This window comes from Pseudorasbora parva, chromosome 5 (genome assembly GCF_024679245.1).
Source record: "Pseudorasbora parva isolate DD20220531a chromosome 5, ASM2467924v1, whole genome shotgun sequence".
Lineage (NCBI taxonomy): Eukaryota > Metazoa > Chordata > Actinopteri > Cypriniformes > Gobionidae > Pseudorasbora > Pseudorasbora parva.
Window position 1 is genome coordinate 20,795,244 of NC_090176.1, and position 20,257 is coordinate 20,815,500.

Here is a 20,257-nt window from a genome sequence, read left to right on the forward strand (position 1 = left end):
TTCCTGTAATGGCAAAACTGGATTTTTAGCATCATTATTCCAGTCTTTAGTTTTATATGATCCTTCAGAAATCATTTTAATATGCTGATGTGATGCTCAAGAAACATTTATTAAATATAATTATTTAATATTTTTGTGGGAACTATGCGTTGTATGTTTAATAGAAATAGAAATATTTTGTACCATAATAAATGTTATGTTTTGACTTTACTGTCAAAAACTTTTACTGTAAACTGACTTTACTGTCAGTTTCTTTTTATTTGTCTCTGCTGAATAAGTTTACAAATTGCATACAAATTATTTATTCATACATTTATTAGATTTTTAAAAGTTGCACCACATGACATTTAACAATCTCATCTAGCTGTGTCAAATTGCCTGATATTTTAAGAAACTTCAATAGGGTCTGCACTGCAGGGGTCATCGCTATGATATCACTTAAAACCGTTTTATTTCAGTGAATCTGTTACTAAAGTGGTCCTTTGAAGGCTTTCAAAGTGTTTTATACCATGCTAATGGTCTAAAAGCTAAAGACTCAAATCTCTTTTATCCTCTTAGTCAACCAGTTGATGGACAACGACTAGTCGACTACCCATGCCTAGAGGCAATGGCCCAAGCACCCGTGGCTTCAGTCCAACAAACACTCGCATAGCTTCATCAGCAAATACTTTCACGTGCTTCCATGAAAGAGGGCTGTGAGAGGGAAAGCATGTGTGTTCCCTTTCTGTTTAGGACTATCTCTCCCTTTCATGAATAAAGGAGGACCATTTTGCACACTCAGCCGACATGCAATTCTCACTGCGGCACATCGAGGGCAAGGCCAGTAGACATAGAGCAGGGGTACTTGCACAGAGCGGTGGGCTGATGGGATCCACCACTGGGACATGAACAAAGGGGTGTCTTAACAGTTTAACTTAGATCAGACAAAGATAATCTCCAGACATTCTACAGCACACTTACATAGTTCATTGCCTGACCGTCCTGATGCATACTTCAGAAATGGCAAGAGTCTAACAATCAAGATTCCCGTCTAGCAGGGCTTCTGTCGAAAAACAATATTTAATCATTAAAAATCGTTGAAATGTACGGTAAAAAAGGCACCTGTGGATATGGCATCATTTTAGGTGGTAATGAGAAAGCCACATGAATTCAAGTTTATCGCAAGTAGCTTTTCAACAATCTGATGTAAGTACTAAAATATAGAAGATGGACTTTCATTGTAACACACGACACTGACACATTACAAAATAATGCAATAAACATTAATTTAACAGCATAAGATGTAACAAACACCTAATGTACAAATGTACATATGTGATAAGAATGTATTTATTTAAATTGTATGTATTTAAAGAAATTATAAAAATTTAAAAAAAAAAAACATAAAATGTTAAGTGTCACACAAAGTCATTCTGGGAATATCAGATTTAATGGATAGTTCACCTAGAAATGAAAATGATCCCATAATTTAGGCCATCCTTGGTGACAATCTTCTTTTAGACAAATACAGTCAGAGTTTTATTTATTTTTTAAATGCCCTGGCTAATCAGAGCAATATAAAAAGTGCATCCATCCATTATAAAAGTACTCCAGTCCACAAGGCCCCGGGGGTTAATAAAGGCTTTTGAAGTGAATCGATGGGTTTGTGTAAGAAAAATATCCATATTTAAAACTTTACCTTACCTAACTAATAAAAATATCCAGCTTCCACCAGACCGCCTTCAAAATTCAACTTATGAAGAAATCACAAGGTAATTTACTTTTTTTTTGTATTGACATGCATTATACGGCAACGGTTGGAGTTAAAAATCTTCATTTGTGTTCTACTGAAGAAACAAACACACCTACATGTCAGATGCACTGGGGGTAAGCAGATATACATCAAATTTTCATTTTTGGGTTAACTAACCCTTTAATGTAGCATTTTTTAAAAAGTCTTTTAAGATTAAAATTAAAGATTAAATGTGCAGATTTTCCCGCTCCATAAAGAGCATATAAAGTCAAAGGCCACTGTGGTTTGAGTCTAAATTGGTGATTTGCAGAATAAGCTGCAAAGTGAACCGGATTTCAAGCCAGTAGTCAAAGCCTGACTACCGGCTATCAGATTTTTTGTCTACAAGCTGATGAGCTAAAAGCAGTTAACTTAACTAAATAGAGGATCTGAGGTATTTAAAAGAATCTAGAGAAAAGTACATCAATATTCTACTCCCAGAAGGAAAAGAGGTACAGTGGGAAAAGGGGGGAAACTGTGGAGAGAAAAAAACCCATGGGGGAGAAGATAAAAGAAGAGATAATGTCTCTTATGATAGATTGTCTTCTATCAGTCTCTTTCCCAGTTTCTAAGAAATTGAGTTAGAGTTCAAGCTGTATTGTCGTACAAAAGAAAGAAAAATTAAATTGCAACTTTCAGAAGCAATTGCAACCTCACCCATGTTCAAAGTTCACTTTTGAGAGAGAACCGGTCTGGCGATGGAGAATAGGTAGGATCACGTAACTCCTGATGTAAACACATCTTAACGCGTCCTACTCTACACCCGTTCCCTGAACTGAGAGATAAGGGGAGATAAGGAAAGACTTCGGGTATCAAATTCACATTATGGAGTCTAGGCCTATATATGTACTCTGCCTTCCAAGAAGAGATTCAAGTATCCTCAGAATGTTTGCTATGGCTTTTTTAATATGCATGAGTGTCTTTAGTGTAGAGGGAACAGGACTGTGTAAGATATTAGATATTAATGATATATTCATTATTTTGCTAACAATACAAGTTAAACATCATTGCAATTAATGGTTTTTAATAAGCTGTTTATTTGGTAATTATTGATAAAGCCTTTTTAAAAACATGTGGTCTTCCATGGGCCAGTTCCGTGCCTGATCCTGCCTGATTCAAAGATTTGCCATCATAAATGTTCATGAAAGTTCAATGTGGCAGTTTACATGTTTTAAAATTTAATTAAAAAGCACCAAAAAAAAAAAAAAAACCTTGTACAAACAAACACTTTTATTCAGTAAGGATGCATTCAATTAATCAGAATTAACAGTAAAGGCATTTATAATGTAATATATATATATATATATATATATATATATATATATATATATATATATATATATATATATATATATATATATATATATATATCTGAATATTAGAATGATTTCTGATGGAAATGTCATAATCATAGGTCATAGACTATGACTCATGTCATAGTCACCGATCAGCCAAGCATCCAAGGAAAACCATGAGGCCATCCTTAAAAATATTTTGGTTTGCAGTAACAGTAATTTTTTTTAAAAAAAGGGTCGGTAGGTAGGTCTATATTTTTTTTTTCCAAATTTTAATACAAAAAAAAAAGTAAATTTTTGGTGATGGTGATTACGTAGGTATGAATTTAAACAAATTGGCATATCGTGACATCACTGACTGGGTCTTCAAGCCGTGCCTTCGGGCGTGTAGGCTAATTGCAGGCTATATAGACCACAAACAAATTGAAATATTTGTCAAAAACATGTTTATTGCATAAATTTCAGGTGCATTCTTTAAGAAAAGTGTCCAACCACCAACCTGTGATGACAGCCTGTGATGACAGCCTGTGTCCAACCTGTGATGACAGCTTTGAGTCAAGCTGTCATTGACTCAAAGCTGTCAACCCTCCCTTTTTTTCCGGGTTTCTCACGTATTTTAGCTCTTTTCCCGCTGTCTTCCCGTTTTAGTATTTTCCCGTGATGTTTCTTTTTTTTACGCTCGATTGTGTTAACTCAGAACACGCAAAATTCTGTGTCTCTGAAGTGGCTTGCACTTCTTGCCAGACCAACGCATCTGGTGATATAGACTAGTGCATTTGAATATTAAAAAGCAAAAAGTTGTTTTTATGAATTCAATTAATTAAGTAGCTATAACCAGCTATTCAATCAAGAGCAGTGAGTGAGTCCTTATCTTTTGTTTGACAGACAGCAGTAAAGGCTACTGCCCCTTTAAGACCTAATACAGAGATATGCATCGTCATTCTCAACTGTATAAAGTTCTCTTAAGGGATATACAGACTGTCTGATAGATACTCATCAAGATCGACATGTTGACATACTTTTTGTGTGAGTTTATCCGTTCAAACGCAAGACTTGAAAGAACTCAATATTTGCGCGCTGTGAGACGTGCGCGCGCTGCGCACAGAGACAGATCTTCTCTCACTGCAGTTCTCATTCGCGTCTTCTGGCGAATATACTGAGTGATGATGGCGAAAATGACTGGTCATACGGCAGCACTCGCATGCATTGAACACAGTTTACAAAGATAGACCGTTTTGCCCAAGTTTTATTTTATTATCGCTGTTGTAGTGCACGTGTATCCATCGACAGAACCATACATAAAGCATTATTTTTCAAGTTACAACCAGTGCCGCCGCTCCCACCACGCGCTGGGGTCGAGCAGAAGCAGAACACACGCTACCCATAGCAACGCGTTATGACAACGACATTTCATACTGACAGGGACAAGATAAACGGCTTTTCCGCCATTTGTTACTGTTTTGTACACGTTGTTATATTAATTATAATTCAAAATCTGTTTTATTCGCCACAATATAGTAATGATAAATGTTGAGAGGGGCACTTTTGATTCATTTTCAAAAAGGGCAGGGGCTCAAACTAAGCCCTCCCCTCTGCAGTGCACTTGCCTGGTGTGTGTAACGTGTCCATGGTCCTGACTCCTGTCACACAATGCGGCGAAATCTCCGACAGGGCTTTAACAGTCTAACGTTACAGTGAATGAGAGTATGAGCCGAGCCGAGCCGAAACGAACGCACGTGCAGGCCATAGTGTGACATCCGTTAACCATAGTGTAAACATAGATGACGTCACGGGTTTTTCTATAAACGAAAGAACGTAGCCTTCGTTTGCATGGCCCAGGCAATTTATACATTTATAATACTTACTAAAATATAATTCATATTATTTTATTACTGTTGTATTAGTTGTTTGAAAAGTAAAAAAAAGAAATTGGTCGGTCTTAAAGCCAATTTACAACCGGCAAGTCGGTCGGACTAAAAGGGGAAAAAAATAAAAAATTGAGTCGGCCCTAAATTGACAGGGTCGGTCGGGTTACGGCAAACAAGAATATTTTTAAGGATGGCCTGAGAGTAACACTCCATTAATTTTAACCAACCAAAAATGTTATTGAGATTCGGGGAAACTCACTGATTGGTGGATCTCGCATCGGGTCTCAGAAGGTCATAATAACATGCAATTCTACTGTTTTGAAAAATATGGGGAATGAGCACCTAATTTAATAAGCAAACTTCAATTATTTTCAATGGTATATTTGATCAAATGCAGTCTTGGTGAGCCAAAAAGACTGGCAAACCATAAAAAGACCCAAGGACCTCAGCAACAACACCATGAAAAACACAACTGTTTATTTAGAGATGCCAAACACATAGACACAATTGGATTCAAACGAGCAGAAAACGAAGATAATTAAATTAACTGGAGCAACAGCCACCAACGCTGCTCCAAACAAACCCTCTGACAAAACAAAGCAGCAAACGCTAAACACACAGAATAAGACTTGACATTGAAAGCACATGAAGCTCAACTTCCCACTGGTGCATCTTTTGTGAGCGAGTTTCTCATGTGAACTCCGCTGTTCTTCCTCCTTTCCTTCTATCGCTCACCCTCCCTCTAGCTCAATCTCCTGTCTCTTCTTCTATGTGGTTGACAGCATAAATTTGTGGTCATGACCTTTATCTCAGAGGTTAAATGTGAATGGTCAGGCTGTGGGCTGTGTAGCTCTGAGGCAGTCAGATATCCACACGCAGTGTCTGGTCACCTACTCTCAGACAATTAACCTCAATGTCTCCAACATCTGGTAATGGTCAACACATTTATTTCAACAGATCTATTCATGTTCTAGTTGCTAAAATTCTTGATATACAAGACTTTCTGCTGCTTAACCTATACAATGAAATATTAAAGGGATAGTTTAGCCAAAATTTTGAAGCATGTCTTGGTGACACGTTTATTTACAAAGGGAATGTCCCAATACTTAAACTTGTGGTCTTTGCACTTGATTAATTGTCTAATTATATGATGTATTCCCAGTATTTGGCCCAAGTGTTCAAAGACAGAAGGTGTGTGTAGAACTTCTGATTACCTGGTGGGACAAATTAACACTGTCCTGACCAGACGCAACGTAACACAGTGCAACTTGTTATAAAACGCATCTTTTCAATGTTAATGGAAGTGTATGTAAGATTGTGGCCAAAACTGGTACAGCAGGTGTATCCCCTCTCCCTCTCCCCCCTGACTCGAGGTTGCCAGATAGGCTGCAGGATCCAGCAGGAACGTTTGTAGCTGCAGCTGAAGCAACTAGAGCTGATCTGGCAACCCGGATACCGAAACACGACTGACTTCATGATTGGTAGATAGGTGGAGGGTGGAGCTTCAGGCCAAAACACAACATGTCAACATCAACATTAGTCCGGGGCTGCAACAACAACTTTTAAATGACAATATCGTGACCGGACTACTGTTGACTATTGTCAAATACTGTCAGTGATATAAGTGTTTGATAAACATGGTTTCTTAATGTCTAGTGGCATATCAGGGCATATTTTATGATTAATTTAAATACATTTCTAACATAAAGTTCCTTTAAAGGTGCAGCTAATGGTTGAAATAGGTACAACAATCCAAATAAGGAATATTAGAGAGATCTTTTCACCCACCCCATTTTTCCTCAGACTCGACGCTTACTCTGGTTGCCAGATTGAGGACGCAATTGAAACAAGCATAATTGCGACGAGTCAAAGTAAAAGTTTAGCAGCTTTTTAGGGCGTTTGCAATGCTTTTATTGCAGAGGCTTTTTAGGTTGGTTATAATCTGCCCAGTTCATTTGCTGGCCTTGCTGTGTTTTCCACCAACTGGAAACCCAGGTGTTTAAATAATATTGGGTCAATTGGCAGCGGGTGGGATCACATATACTAGGGATGTGACAGTGAGGAAATTTTCCCACCGGTTAATCGACGTGTGAAATCACCAGTAATACCGGTATCACCGGCGGGGACTTTTAAATCACTAAATCTAAACCGAAAGTAAAATGCACATGGCTGCTCGGGCATTCATAACGGAGCAGAGCAAAGTAAGTGAGTCCAATGATATCCTATGGAATTTGAGCTTCCATAGGAATTTTAAAAAATAAACAATGTATAATATAAAATACAGCGCAAAAAAAAAGTATCAAAAGTATTCTCGTCATTTCATAAAATTTAGATTGAACCACTGTAGTCACACTATTTTAACAAAGTCTTTACTACCTGTCTGGGCCTTGTAAGTTGCCATGATGTTGCTGCCTATATGGTTCAGATCCAATCAAAAGATATCTTAATTCGCATTCTGAAAATAAACAAAAGGCTTACGGGTAAGTAATCAATGACAGAAATGTATTTTTTGGGGTGAACTAACCCTTTTAATTTCAGATTAAATAAACACTTGTATTCATCATACAAAGTAATCATATCAAGTAATAAAATAAACCACTTCATTTGTGGACAATTACTTTTACTCAACATTTATGGAGCTTGAAACTTTTGAATAACTATCTTTTTCAGACAGACAAAGAAACTTCCAGCTACACCTGAGCCTGCGTTCTGCTCTTCTGCACAGTCCTGTCAGAGCGAGGGGGAGGGCTGGAAAAGGCTCTGAATCAGCAGGGGAGAGGGGCAGGCAGGGCCCAAATCTGCTGCTCACTCCGAGCTGCATTGAAGCACTTAAAGGTGGTGTTGAATTTCACACTGCCCTGTCCAACTGAGGAAATTCAAAACCAGCCATGCAGTTAAGAGCAGGCGACTCTTAATTACTGCTCAAGAAGCCCTTCACAGGGTGTTTATGAGTTGAAAATTAACTAATGACCAGTTCAGTGTGTATGGCAATAGGGTGCTAAAGAGAAGGGCTGTTGTGACTGATCATGTTCTTCCTAAGCAGAAGGGATGCATCCGTGCTTTCAAGAAAATGCATGCGTGCATGTGCACGTATGTGTGTGAAATGATAGAACCTTTCATAAGGAAGATTAGGTCTGATATCTACAAGAAAACACAATCACCTTGCCGGAGCAGCTGATGGAGTGACATGAAAGAGGTGCATCCATCCCTATGCCCACAGAGAAAACTAAAAAGCACTTACAAACATCGCAGGATCTAATCAGGTTGGCCGAGAAGTTATCAATCTACCAGTCTTATATATGACTGTGATTATTTTAAATACTTTTTGAAAATTAATGTAATTAATTCTATTACATTTATTTAATTGATGTATTGCAATTATTTGAATATACCTATTATATAATATCTTTTTTTTTTTTTTCTGAAATAACATTTATTTTTCATTAATTTTGGAACATAAATGTCAATTATGTCAGGGTTATTCAACTGTCAAAGAAAAAAAATCCTCATTAAAAACGAAAGTAGTAATTTGGCATTTATACTTTATTATTATTTCTTGAATAAAAGTAAGCAATGAAGCATTTTGGTAAAAATACATTTAGAAAACACAATATAGATTGACACAAAATAGATTTTTTCTGTCAATTCAAAGTCATGCGGTGCAAACGACATCAAAAAAAAAAGGAAATTATAAATCACAGTAAGTAATTTAAAATATCAGTCACTTAAAATATCAAAGGTTACGGCAAGGTTAATTCAGGTTATAGTGTCAGATGGTGCAACCTGCCAAAAACACTTCTTAATATTAATTAATTAATAAACATTAAAACTAAAGCTGCGTGATATTGGAAATGCATTCTGATATTTTTTTCTGATATATACAGTATATTGAAAACAGTTTAGTTTCAACAGATGAATTGACTACCTATCAATGCTCCCTCTAAGCTGCGCAAAAAAAGAATAAAATACAGTGCAGACACAGACACGAATCCATTTGATTGTACTTTAAATGAGAAATAATTGCAATGCTCTGTTCAACTGCTATAGAGTTAATATCGCTATAGTGTTAGAACCGGTGAATGCGGCTTACAGGTTTCGTAGAGAGAATAATGTCGCATGTGAGTGGCAGTGAGTCATCTTTGCGGCCCAAAGAGCTCAGAGGCAACATTTAACTTAAAGACATGAAATAAAACATCATCATGTTTTAAAGAAGAGGGGCTTGATAAAGTGGTGGAAATAATGGATGATGGGCACAGCACGGTGGCAAAACATAAATGTACAGTTACACACCCACCACAAGTGTAGTGTGCAAACTCAAAACACATAAGTAACACGTGAGTTTAAATAGATGTGTGTGTGGTTTGGGTTTCAGAGGTGTTTAGATAACTATAAAAGAGTTCACATGTTCCCTTGAACATACTTAAAAGTTATAACTGCATGATGAAACCACTTTTTGTGTGTTTACATATTACATATGCTGTACACACACACACACTCACCTAAAGGATTATTAGGAACACCATTCTAATACTGTGTTTGACCCGCTTTCACCTTCAGAACTGCCTTAATTCTACGTGGCACTGATTAAACAAGGTGCTGAAAGCATTCTTTAGAAATGTTGGCCCATATTAATATGATAGCATCTTGTATTTGATGGAGATTTGTGGGATGCATATCCGGGGCACAAAGATCCTGTTCCACCACATCCCAAAGATGCTCTACTGGGTTGAGATCTGGTGACTGTGAGGGTCATTTTAGTACAGTGAACTCATTGTCATGTTCAAGAAACCAATTTGAAATGATTCAAGCTTTGTGACATGGTGCATTATCCTGCTGGAGGTAGCCATCAAAGGGATTAGTACATGTTGGTCATAAAGGGATGGACATGGTCAGAAACAATGCTCAGGTAGGCCGTGGCATTTAAACTATGCCCAATTGGCACTACGGGGGCTAAAGTGTGCCAAGAAAACTTTCCTTGACACCATTACACCACCAACACCAGCCTGCACAGTGGTAACAAGTAGGGCTGAACGATATGGACAAAATTTCATATCTCGATGTTCATGCCAGATATCTCGATATCGATACAATACAATATGACTACGTGTTTGGTGAAAACCAAGCATTTCTCACATAAGTACTGAAAACAATACATTTAGAGTTTGTAAAATACACACTGATGTCTATGGAAGAGGTAATCATAATCCTTTCCATTATAACTCGACACGTTTTATTCATATCAGATACACATTGTGTAAGTAACTTCAATGTTTACTGTATTCTATTCCCAGTTCACCAGCCACTTACTTTGAAGTATTTTGGGAGAAGTGGATGAATTCATCTGTTGTAAACATAGAAGTTGTAAATCCAACAGAATTGATTCTCTGAACTGCGTCTGCGGCACAAACTAACACGGTGGCGCCCATCGCGCATACACCTCAACTAACGTGATCGTTATAAAGGTGTTTAAACAACAATATACTTCCACTTGCATGCATTTGACAATCGGAATATCAGATATTTCATGCCATAGCTAACACATTTGTAAATATTCTAAATAAAAAAGGCTTTTGCAGTGCATTCAAGTGCACTCGTAAAACTGATGTTTGTTGTGACTGCCAGAGTTGTATGCAGGGCGAGCACGGAGAGGGGAAATCTATATCGTTGCTTTTTTCAATAGTAATATCTTGAAAGTTCTTATCTAGATATAGATATGATAACGATATATCGTTCAGCCCTAGTAACAAGGCATGATGGATACATGTTCTCATTCTGTTGACGCCAAATTCTGACTCTACCGTCTGAATGTCTCAACAGAAATCGAGACTCATCACACCAGGCAACAATTTTCCAGTCTTCAACTGTCAACTGTTTGGTGAGCTTGTGCAAATTGTAGCCTCTTTTTCCTATTTGTAGTGGAGATGAGTTGTACCCGGTGGGGTCTTCTGCTGTTGTAGCCCATCCGCCTCAAGGTTGTGCGTGTTGTGGCTTCACAAATGCTTTGCTTCATACCTCGGTTGTAACGAGTGGTTATTTCAGTCAAAGTTGCTCTTCTATCAGCTTGAATCAGTCGGCCCATTCTCCTCTGACCTCTAGCATCAACAAGGCATTTTCGGCCACAGGACTGCCGCTTACTGGATGTTTTTCCCTTTTCACACCATTCTTTGTAAACCCTAGAAATGGTTGTGCGCGATCCCAGTAACTGAGCAGATTGTGAAATACTCACTCAGACCGGCCCGTCTGGCACCAACGACCCCTCTGGCAACCGTCTATGATTGGTTGATTAGATAATTCCATTAATTGAACAGGTGTTCCTAATAATCCTTGTGAATATATATATATATATATATATATATATATATATATAGATATATATATATATACAGTCCCTGACAAAAGTCTTGTCGCTTATCTATTTTCTAGAAATACCTGATATTAACCTGACTTTTAATTAATTAATTGGTGTTAGAAATAGCTCATATGAAAAGCTAAAACCCTGCCAAATGATGTTTAATGCAATGAAATAAATAATGTTCACAGAAAACATATTTATAATTTAATCAAGACAGAAAGGTCAAATTTTGGCAAGACAAAAGTTTTGTCGCCTATACAGAAATTGAACAAATTTACAGCAAATACAAAAATATGTCAGCAAATTAAGTTGTGGTGCTGTGAGATCCAAATTTAATATCTTGTATGACTTCCATGAGCTTGAAGGACTGCATCCATGCGGTTTGGCAAGGAATCATACAATTTATTGATGAAGTCATCAGGAATAGCTAAGAAAGCAGTCTTGCATGCCTCCCAGAGTTCATCAATATTCTTTGGTTTCGTCATCCATGCGTCCTCTTTCATCCTACCCCACATATGCTCAATGATGTTCATGTCTGGTGACTGGGCTGGCCAATCCTGGAGCATCTTGATCTTCTTCGCCTTGAGGAACTTTGATGTGGAGATGGAAGTATGCGATGGAGCACCGTCCTGCTGCAGAATTTGGCCTCTTTTATGGTTGGGAATATAAGAGGTAGCTAAGATTTCTTGGTATTTTAGACTATTGATGTTGCCTTCCACCCTGCAGATCTCTCGCACACCCCCATACTGGATGTAACCCCAGACCATGAATTTTACGCCACCAAATTTCACTGTTTTCTGGGTGAATCTCGGATCCATTCTGGCTCCAGTAGGTCTCCTGCAATATTTGCGGCGACTGTGGTGTAATTCAACAGAAGATTCATCTGAAAAATCCACCTTCTGCCACTTTTCCAGCGTCCATCCTTTTAGCAGGCTGTGGGCCTTGGCAAATGCCACACGGTTTTTCAATTGTCTTTTGTTTAGTGCTGGCTTCCGGGCACTGATTCGACCATGGAGGCCATTTCGAGACAGAATTCGGCAAACTGTTCTGGTTGACACAGGGACTTCAGGTGACCAGGTCTCGTGGAGCTCTGCTGCAGTGGAAAATGGGCTGGCCTTGGATTTTCAAGCCAACAAACGGTCCTCTCGAGCAGTTGTCTTGCGGGGTCTGCCTGACCTGGGCTTGTCAAAAACGTCTCCAGTCTCTTCAAATCCTTTTTTTTAATCCTCTGTACTTGACGCTGAGACACATTGAAGGTGTCTGCCACATCAGCAGTGGATCTGGTCTTCAGCCTCTTGATAATCAAAACTTTAGTCTCAGGGTGAATCTTAGGCATGTTTGCAGAGGTCTAGTTGCAGTTGATGTGAAGGTCTAGTGTACTGGGGTTCTTTTTATACACACTTGAGACCTAATTGATCCAATATTAGTCACAGGGGACGCTCATATGACAAGGCGACAACACTTATGTCTTTGCAAAAATTGATTTAATGGGCTTTACCAAGCTGTGAATATTAGAATACTTTTTGAAAGTTTAGTTTAAGTACAGGGTACTTCAAGACATGGCTTTTTAGATTATGGACTTAAAATCTCTTCCTCTGCTGCGGTCGAGTTAGTCTCTGCACTTTCTGCCATCTTCCCTGCAAGACACGTCCACTTTCAGTAGTGACTCCTGTGACCTGTCCCTGAACCCTCATGCGCGCGCTCACTCGCAAAGCAGAGAGCCAAAAAAGCAGGGGGATTTTTTTTCGCTTTTTTATTTTATTTTTATTTTATTCCAATATTAATTTTCACCTTCGAAATTCGTTTTTTAAAAACTATTCAAATATATATTCGAATTTAGAATATTCGTTGACAGCCTTAAAGGATACACTCTTGTCACGATTCAATACAAATCGGGATACTGAACCCACGATTTTAAATCTCAATCTCAATATAACAATGTATAACAACTGTGATTGGATACTTTACATGTCAGTCAAATAGCCTGCCAAATGTCATGCTGGCAAGTCATAATTCTGCCTAGAGGAGGTCTGACAGTAAAAAAAAGAGTGATAAGAGGATGGATGAAAGAAGCAGCCAGGACTGCAATCCCGAAAAGACAGAACAAAGCCATAAAGAGAAAGATGCTCTATGCCGCTATGCAAAGTCTAAGATAGTCCCTGGAAAGCTTGTGAAAGGAAGAGGTTCAGCCAAGGGACAAAGTCTAGTTCAATTTTCCAGTGAGTTTTCACACGGTGTACAGCTCCTCAGTAAAAATCTGCTTAAGTGCTAATAGTCACTCATGAGAACGTTCCCCATGGTCAACAAACCTTGTTCCCTTAATGAAAACACAATTAACCAAACAATGCCCTTGTTAAATAAATTGCCCTGTCTAAATGAATGCCACCACAACAGCACTGAACACCCAGACAGCAAACCACACAAACAAAGTCTGCATGGAAAACAAAGCTAAATGGAGGCTTTTGTGCAAACGCACAAAACACCTGAATATGAGCATTCACCATTGTCTTTTGTTGAGACTTTTAATTTTAACATCTTACACATCAACAAGCCAGCAACACGGTTTAAATGCTCTAAATCACCCAACAAAATCAAATGACAATTTGTATCTATTTTACATTTTGCCAAATTGGTGGCAAAGAATTTGTGCAATCTTATGGCTCAGTAATGGTTTTTTAGTGGTGGACTTTCATACTTTTCTCCTAAAAATCATGTATTTTTGTACGATTCTCTTTGTACAAAGTCAAAATGAAATTGCCACTTCGAAGCTGTTTTCCTTTGAGATTGATGAAATCATCCCTAGATGAGATCTTCAAAAGTAGCTTTAGAGGCACTGAATATTCCATGTGGAAAAAAGGGAGGTTTTTTGCCTGATTTAGAGGAACAGTCTCTGGAATAGTGGTGTATGATCGCTTTCACAGTCAAATCTCTTTAGCCTACACATATGACCTATAAAAGCCAATGCTAAAGAGAGAAAAAAAAATCATACAGAGCCTTTCAATCCCATTCAACCAAAGGAACGACGCATTGGAGAGCCATGTGATGCTCAGGATAAATCCTCTTTCTTACCAGAGGCGTGCCAACCAATTCAGTTCCATCATTGCTAAATCAGCTGCATGCATAATGGCCGCTTGAGATTACAAATGATTACGGTAAAAATAACAAAACTCCGACCTGACCTTTAACCATCATCTGTGCGCTCTATTAGACGGGACGTCTGTCTCCGGGGCCGGCAATCTGGGGCTTCTCTCTCTTTTATGAAGGCTCTTATTTGGGAAAAGATTAAAATTTGCTGTTAGAACGGCACGTCACAAAGAAAGCAATTTCCAGCTGCAAACCACAAACTCCGCTGTGGTGTGATGTTGCAGATGCGAGCTTTTCCCTCCCAACACGATTTCCACAATCTAAATTTATGGAGACGATGACAAGTGGGATTTTTATTCATACCATCCAGATCCATTCTACAGCTTAAGATAGAGGGTTTAAATAGGGTCATTTCACAGAAACGTGTGAGCCACGAACATTTACTATACAAACTGACAACATTTTAGCGGACATCCACCCTGCAAGGGAAAACGGGTAGCCTTAACCACCAGTATGTGATATATCAATACATTTACAAAATACTAAACCACAAACTATCTGCGGCTACGCTGAATACTTGCAAGACTCTGCCAAATCCATAAACACTATAATTACAGCCTTTTATAGAAAAGTTAAAGTACATTTAGGTCAAAGTTCTGAGGGAGCCAGTTGCAGAGACGTTGGCGTAAGCCAGCTGAGAGACACAGAAAACACTTGCCTTGCAAGATTTCTAAGCCGGACGCAATTACCAACAAGAGCAAACTATAATTTCAAACAAATCATGTCTGGAACTGCAAAACCAAGCATGTCTCTAATTGACTGATTCATCTTTAAATCGCACGTACATTATTTCTGAACAAGGGCTGACGGCACTAATAGATTTATATCTCTTGCCTTTACAGACTTTGTAAGTTAAAGGAATAGTTCACCCCAAAAAATTGTGACATTCTTATTTCAGACGAATAACATCGGAGTTATATTAAAAAATGTCCTGGCTCTTCCAAGCATTACAATGGCAGTAAATGGTTGTTTCTATTTTGAAGTCCATAAAAGTGCATCTATCCATCCTAAAACTGCTCCACACAGCTCCATGGGGTTAAAAAAGGCTTAAGCAAAAAGATGCACTTGTGTAAGAAAAATATCCATATTTAAACGGCATATGCTGGAATGCCAGTCTCTCGTGAACGTGCATACTAAGGATGTCACGGTACCAAAAGTCCAGTAGTCGGCACCGATATACCATACAATTTTTACGGTTCTCTGTACCAATTTCGGTGCCACAGCTAAATGTTTTTTATTTAATTTTTCATGTAACTATTTAAAAAAAAAAAAAAATTCAATACGTGTATTATTTATGATGATGATTATTATAATTAAATAATACAAAAGCATTTAAAGGCTACATGCAAATAAACATTGTTTATAAAAAAAAGATAAAAGTGAAAAATAAGCCAGGCATAATTATTTTTATTATCAGTAGTAGCCTATTATTATTATTATTACATAGAGACGTCGCTAAATCTACTGTACATCAGAAGCCTAATATATTTCTGTCAATTTATTTAAATGAAACCAAACTTTTATTTTGACGGGTTGCTGAGAAAACCTTTGGGTGTCTGTGTTCATGATATGACAATATCATGTTTTCTCAAATGAAACGGTAAATTCACATGAAGTGACGGTTTATGCGTTCATATCCTCATCATAAAGTGACACGGCACTTTATAGCTATAAAGACAGCGAGTGTCATGCGTGCACATGGATGTGCGCATCATTCACACAGAGACGCAGACCATGCAGGAGTAATACTGAAATAGTATTTTACAGTTTAATAGACACTAGTATATATATATATATATATATATATATATATATATATATATATATATATATATATATTCGGCTACAGTCTGGAGCCCTGCGCTTAAATTAACATGGAAGCGACTGAACAGCTGCGGGTATTGAATATACATGGGAGTCGGAACTGGTATCGTCAGAATTTTTAAATAAATTTACATTTATCACGAAGTACCGGTACTTGTGACATCCCTAGTGCATATGAAAGTTGTCGGAAGTTAGAGATTACAGTTTGTAAGATATTTATAGATATTTTTCGCTTAGGCCTATTTTAACCCCCTAGAGCTGTGTGGAGCACTTTTATGATAGATAGATGCACATCAAAAAAAAAAAAAATCTAAAAGCTTGGAAGACCCAGGACATTTTATAATATAACTTATTGGATTTGTCTGAAAGAAGAATGTCATATACACCTAGGATGACTTAAGGGTGAGTAAATCATGGGCTAATTTTCATTTTTGGGTGAACTATCCCTTTAATAACAAGCAAAGAAAACAGCAGAATGGATGGCATACTCCATAATTTGGAGACCGTGGACATAAGCATCAATGAATTTACACCAAAATCTATGCCCATGTTATAGATGGCAATGCTCAGATGGAGGGAAACGATTTGACTGAACAGTCTTTTGTTTGGAGACCGGTGGCTGGTACAGAGAAAGTACCGTGTGCACAGCACATTCCAGAACCTCGGTCTAGAAAACAGCACATTTGTAAATGAGATCAGTAAAAAAGAAAAAAGAAAATAAAAGAAAAGAGCGCTTGGGATATTTTTAGACCATTTCAGCACTAAAAGAATATTAAGATTCCCACAGAGATAAAAGAAGGAGAACATCGTGATGACAGAGTTGTATTCAGATTTCCAAGACTTCCCAAGACCGATCTAAATGCTAAAAAAATTATTTTATAAACAATTTATATCTCTAGAAAAAATCTATACATTTCCATTTCTGAAAAGCACAGTTTCAATATTTCCTAACATTTTTGTGTTTTCCTTGCCTTTGGAATCTTATTTATGGCAGAATGTGCCTGGTGCATGCATTACGTAAGCACAATCATGTTGTCTTCCGTTGCGCAATGACAGGCACTACTTGACACTTACATGAGTTTTGTAATAGAAAATGCAACCAGGGCTGTTACCGTGTTCAGTCGTCATGCCTAAGATTCCACATACCTGTCACTGCAAGGCAACGCACTACATATCACTACTCATGAAAGAAACGTGGGTGTGTGATCAGAGCGAAACTTCAAACCGGTCGAAACTGAAACTCTCCATAGCATGCATTCAAATCGATACGTATAACTCAGACAAGAAATCCAACATGTGTTGGAGCACATTTGGTTTGGGAAATCTGTGAATGTGATGGGAATATATTAACACAAGTACCAGTGCTGCGTATTAAGTAAAGCAGGTTAGCTTTTTCAATCCTCTAAGGATGTTTCTTGAGAAACTATAAAAATAGGATTATTGTCTTCAAAGTAGCCCAGTATTTGAGCCACTTACCGACAGTAAGCCGAGCAGGAGAAAATCCTGACTGCTGTAAAATTCAATTTTCATAATACTGGGAGCCTGGGAAGTATGCAAGTACAGAGAGTGTGTTAAAAGGGAGATGGGGAATACGGTGTCAAGAACCTGACCATAAATGTAGAAAATCCACAACAACTCTAAAACACATGATTCTGCATGTTTGCTTTGTGGATGAAATAAACTATGTTAAACTCACCCCAGCAATCAGAGTGTATTACATTAAATCTTTCTTTAAGGCTACACTTGTTTGATTACCCATATTCTTCCAAATATCTTCTTTAGTGTTCAGCAGAAGAAATAAATTCTTACAGGTTTGTAACAACTTGAGGGGGAGTAGATGACCACAATTTTATTTTGGGGTGAACTATCCCTTTAAGGATCCTTTAATCTAAACCCAATAGGCAGATATTACTGAACTTAAACCCTTCTGTTAGTATGAAGAAAAATGTGAGTGTTATTGCATTTAGTAATATACAGTTTCAATAAAAGTAAGGTGGAAATCCTAACAGAAAACATGAAATAAGGTCAACTTTTTCCATTGGGAATGTTTAAAGCATGTCATTAATTAAGTAGAATTTCTGTTTACAGTTATCACGAGATTATAAGAAGGGGTCATAAAGTAAATGTTAAGTATGTTTGAGCTATTAAAACAGAACATGAGCATTAAATACCACTGAAGACAATCGCACTTCACATCAAGATCCAAGTTTCAATCACTTCTTGCCATGCTAATTCATCCTAAGCACTCTCGCCTCAGTGAATAGCATTTATATATAAACAATAAACGACGATATAGATAATTATCCCTTAAGGCACTGGGTATATATGTCAGTGAAAGCTGTATTTTACAATGTGGCGCGTGCACACAACATGTAGAGAATGACAATGGACATTCTCAGCAGCCATCATTTCATTCTTTCACTAATATGATGCCTCAAAACAAAACCAAAGCAAAAGCGGCATTTCAACTGTACTATCAATCAACAGATGATCCTCGCTGTTACACGAACGTGTCAAATCCAGCAACTTTAAGGAGGCGGTTGGGATCTCTATTGTGGTAAGAGCGGGTAGAGACAAAAGACGAGCGCGAGAGAGACAATCACTCAAAGTGCTCCTGTTTCTTTCTCATTTTGCATTGCAACATAGCCTGTACACTGCTCCTCTCGATATGGAAGCAATATTCACGTAGACGCGTTACTGGCCACAGTTTTTGCTAGGAAAGCACACCAAGGCAACTTTAAGCGAGCCTTTATTACTCTAGTTGACATTTTAGTGTTCTTCTTCTTACCTTGCAGTAACTCCTGACAGATCGGGCTTTAGGACAAGCAGAAAAAAACGCTCTCTTTGCAGACTTGGGTTGGTAGGACGTTACGTAGCGAATGTAAATCCGTTTCGGTGAGTTTTTGTCCGTGGGCCCAGGCTGCTGCTCTCTCTAACCCTCGGTCTGTTCAACCTCTCGCTCTCAGCCAGCGCGAGTCAATGCACGGGTGACGTCACCGCTGCCATGGCACGGCGCGAGCAAGGAGGGAGGCGCGAGAGCTCTGGGGGTGCTGCTGGGGCTGGTGCTGCTGCTGCTGATGATGATGATGATGGAGGGGCTGCTCAAATATTGAAACACTTCACAGAATAAAAAATACTAATAAAGTATGGTGAAGTTAAGAAGCATGTGGAAGTTAATACATCCGCGAGAGCAGTGCCCTTATAATACATTTAATACATTTAAATCGAAAGTTAAAGGCGCATGCCTACTAGTGGCCTACAATTATATTTTACAAAAATAAAAAGAGGTTTAGACTGTTAGTAAAGTTATGAATATTCAGATTTAGTTTGAATATAAATCATAAGTGTTTTTTATATATAAAAAATCTTATAAATGTATGAGATTTTTATATAAAGAAACCACTTTTATGATTTATTTTCAGACTAAATCAGTGTGTGTGTGTGTGTGTGTGTGTGTGTGTGTGTGTGTGTGTGTGTGTGTGTGTGTGTGTGTGTGTGTGTGTGTGTGTGTGTGTTATATAATAGGCCTACGCTACGTATCGTCCCATCGTCCATTATTAATGTTAATGTTATTTAATAATGTTCTATTAACATTAAATGTCAGATCAAATTAGCGCAAAATCTGCTGTCCATGATCGTGCTAAGGATCAGCAAACTTTCACCTGCATCATTAAAAGGGATTGTTCACCCAAAATTGTATTTACTTACCCTCATGTTGTTCCAACCCTGTATGGTATTCTTTCTTCTGTTTAACACAAATTAAGATATTTTGAAAAATGTTTGTAACCAGACAGTTGACAGTAGGCTACCCATCAACTTCCAAAGATCAATAGGACCCATCATCTGTTTTTTTTTTTTTTTTTTTTTTTTTTTTTTTTTTTTTTACATCTTCTTAATGAAATGGTTTTAAGTAAATGGTTTGGAACAACTTGGGAGAGAGTAAATGATAACATTTTCATGAACTATCCCTTTAAGAAAACTGCTGAGCTGAATATTGTGCCAT

At 37.8% G+C, this 20,257-nt stretch overlaps 1 protein-coding gene across 2 annotated transcripts in view; it reads right to left on the reverse strand.

Annotated features, from left to right (window-relative positions):
* nck2a (NCK adaptor protein 2a) overlaps nt 1-19,300 on the reverse strand; it is a 97,737-nt gene extending 78,437 nt beyond the window's left edge. The window contains exons 1-2 of one of the 2 annotated variants that reach the window (XM_067444947.1): nt 19,043-19,300; nt 14,466-14,552 (exon numbers count right to left, since the gene is read on the reverse strand). The gene's annotated coding sequence lies outside the window, so the exon portion shown is untranslated. The remainder of the gene's footprint in view (nt 1-14,465; nt 14,553-19,042) is intronic. The other variant, XM_067444946.1, reaches the window with a different exon arrangement.
* Nucleotides 19,301-20,257: the final 957 nt, after the last annotated feature.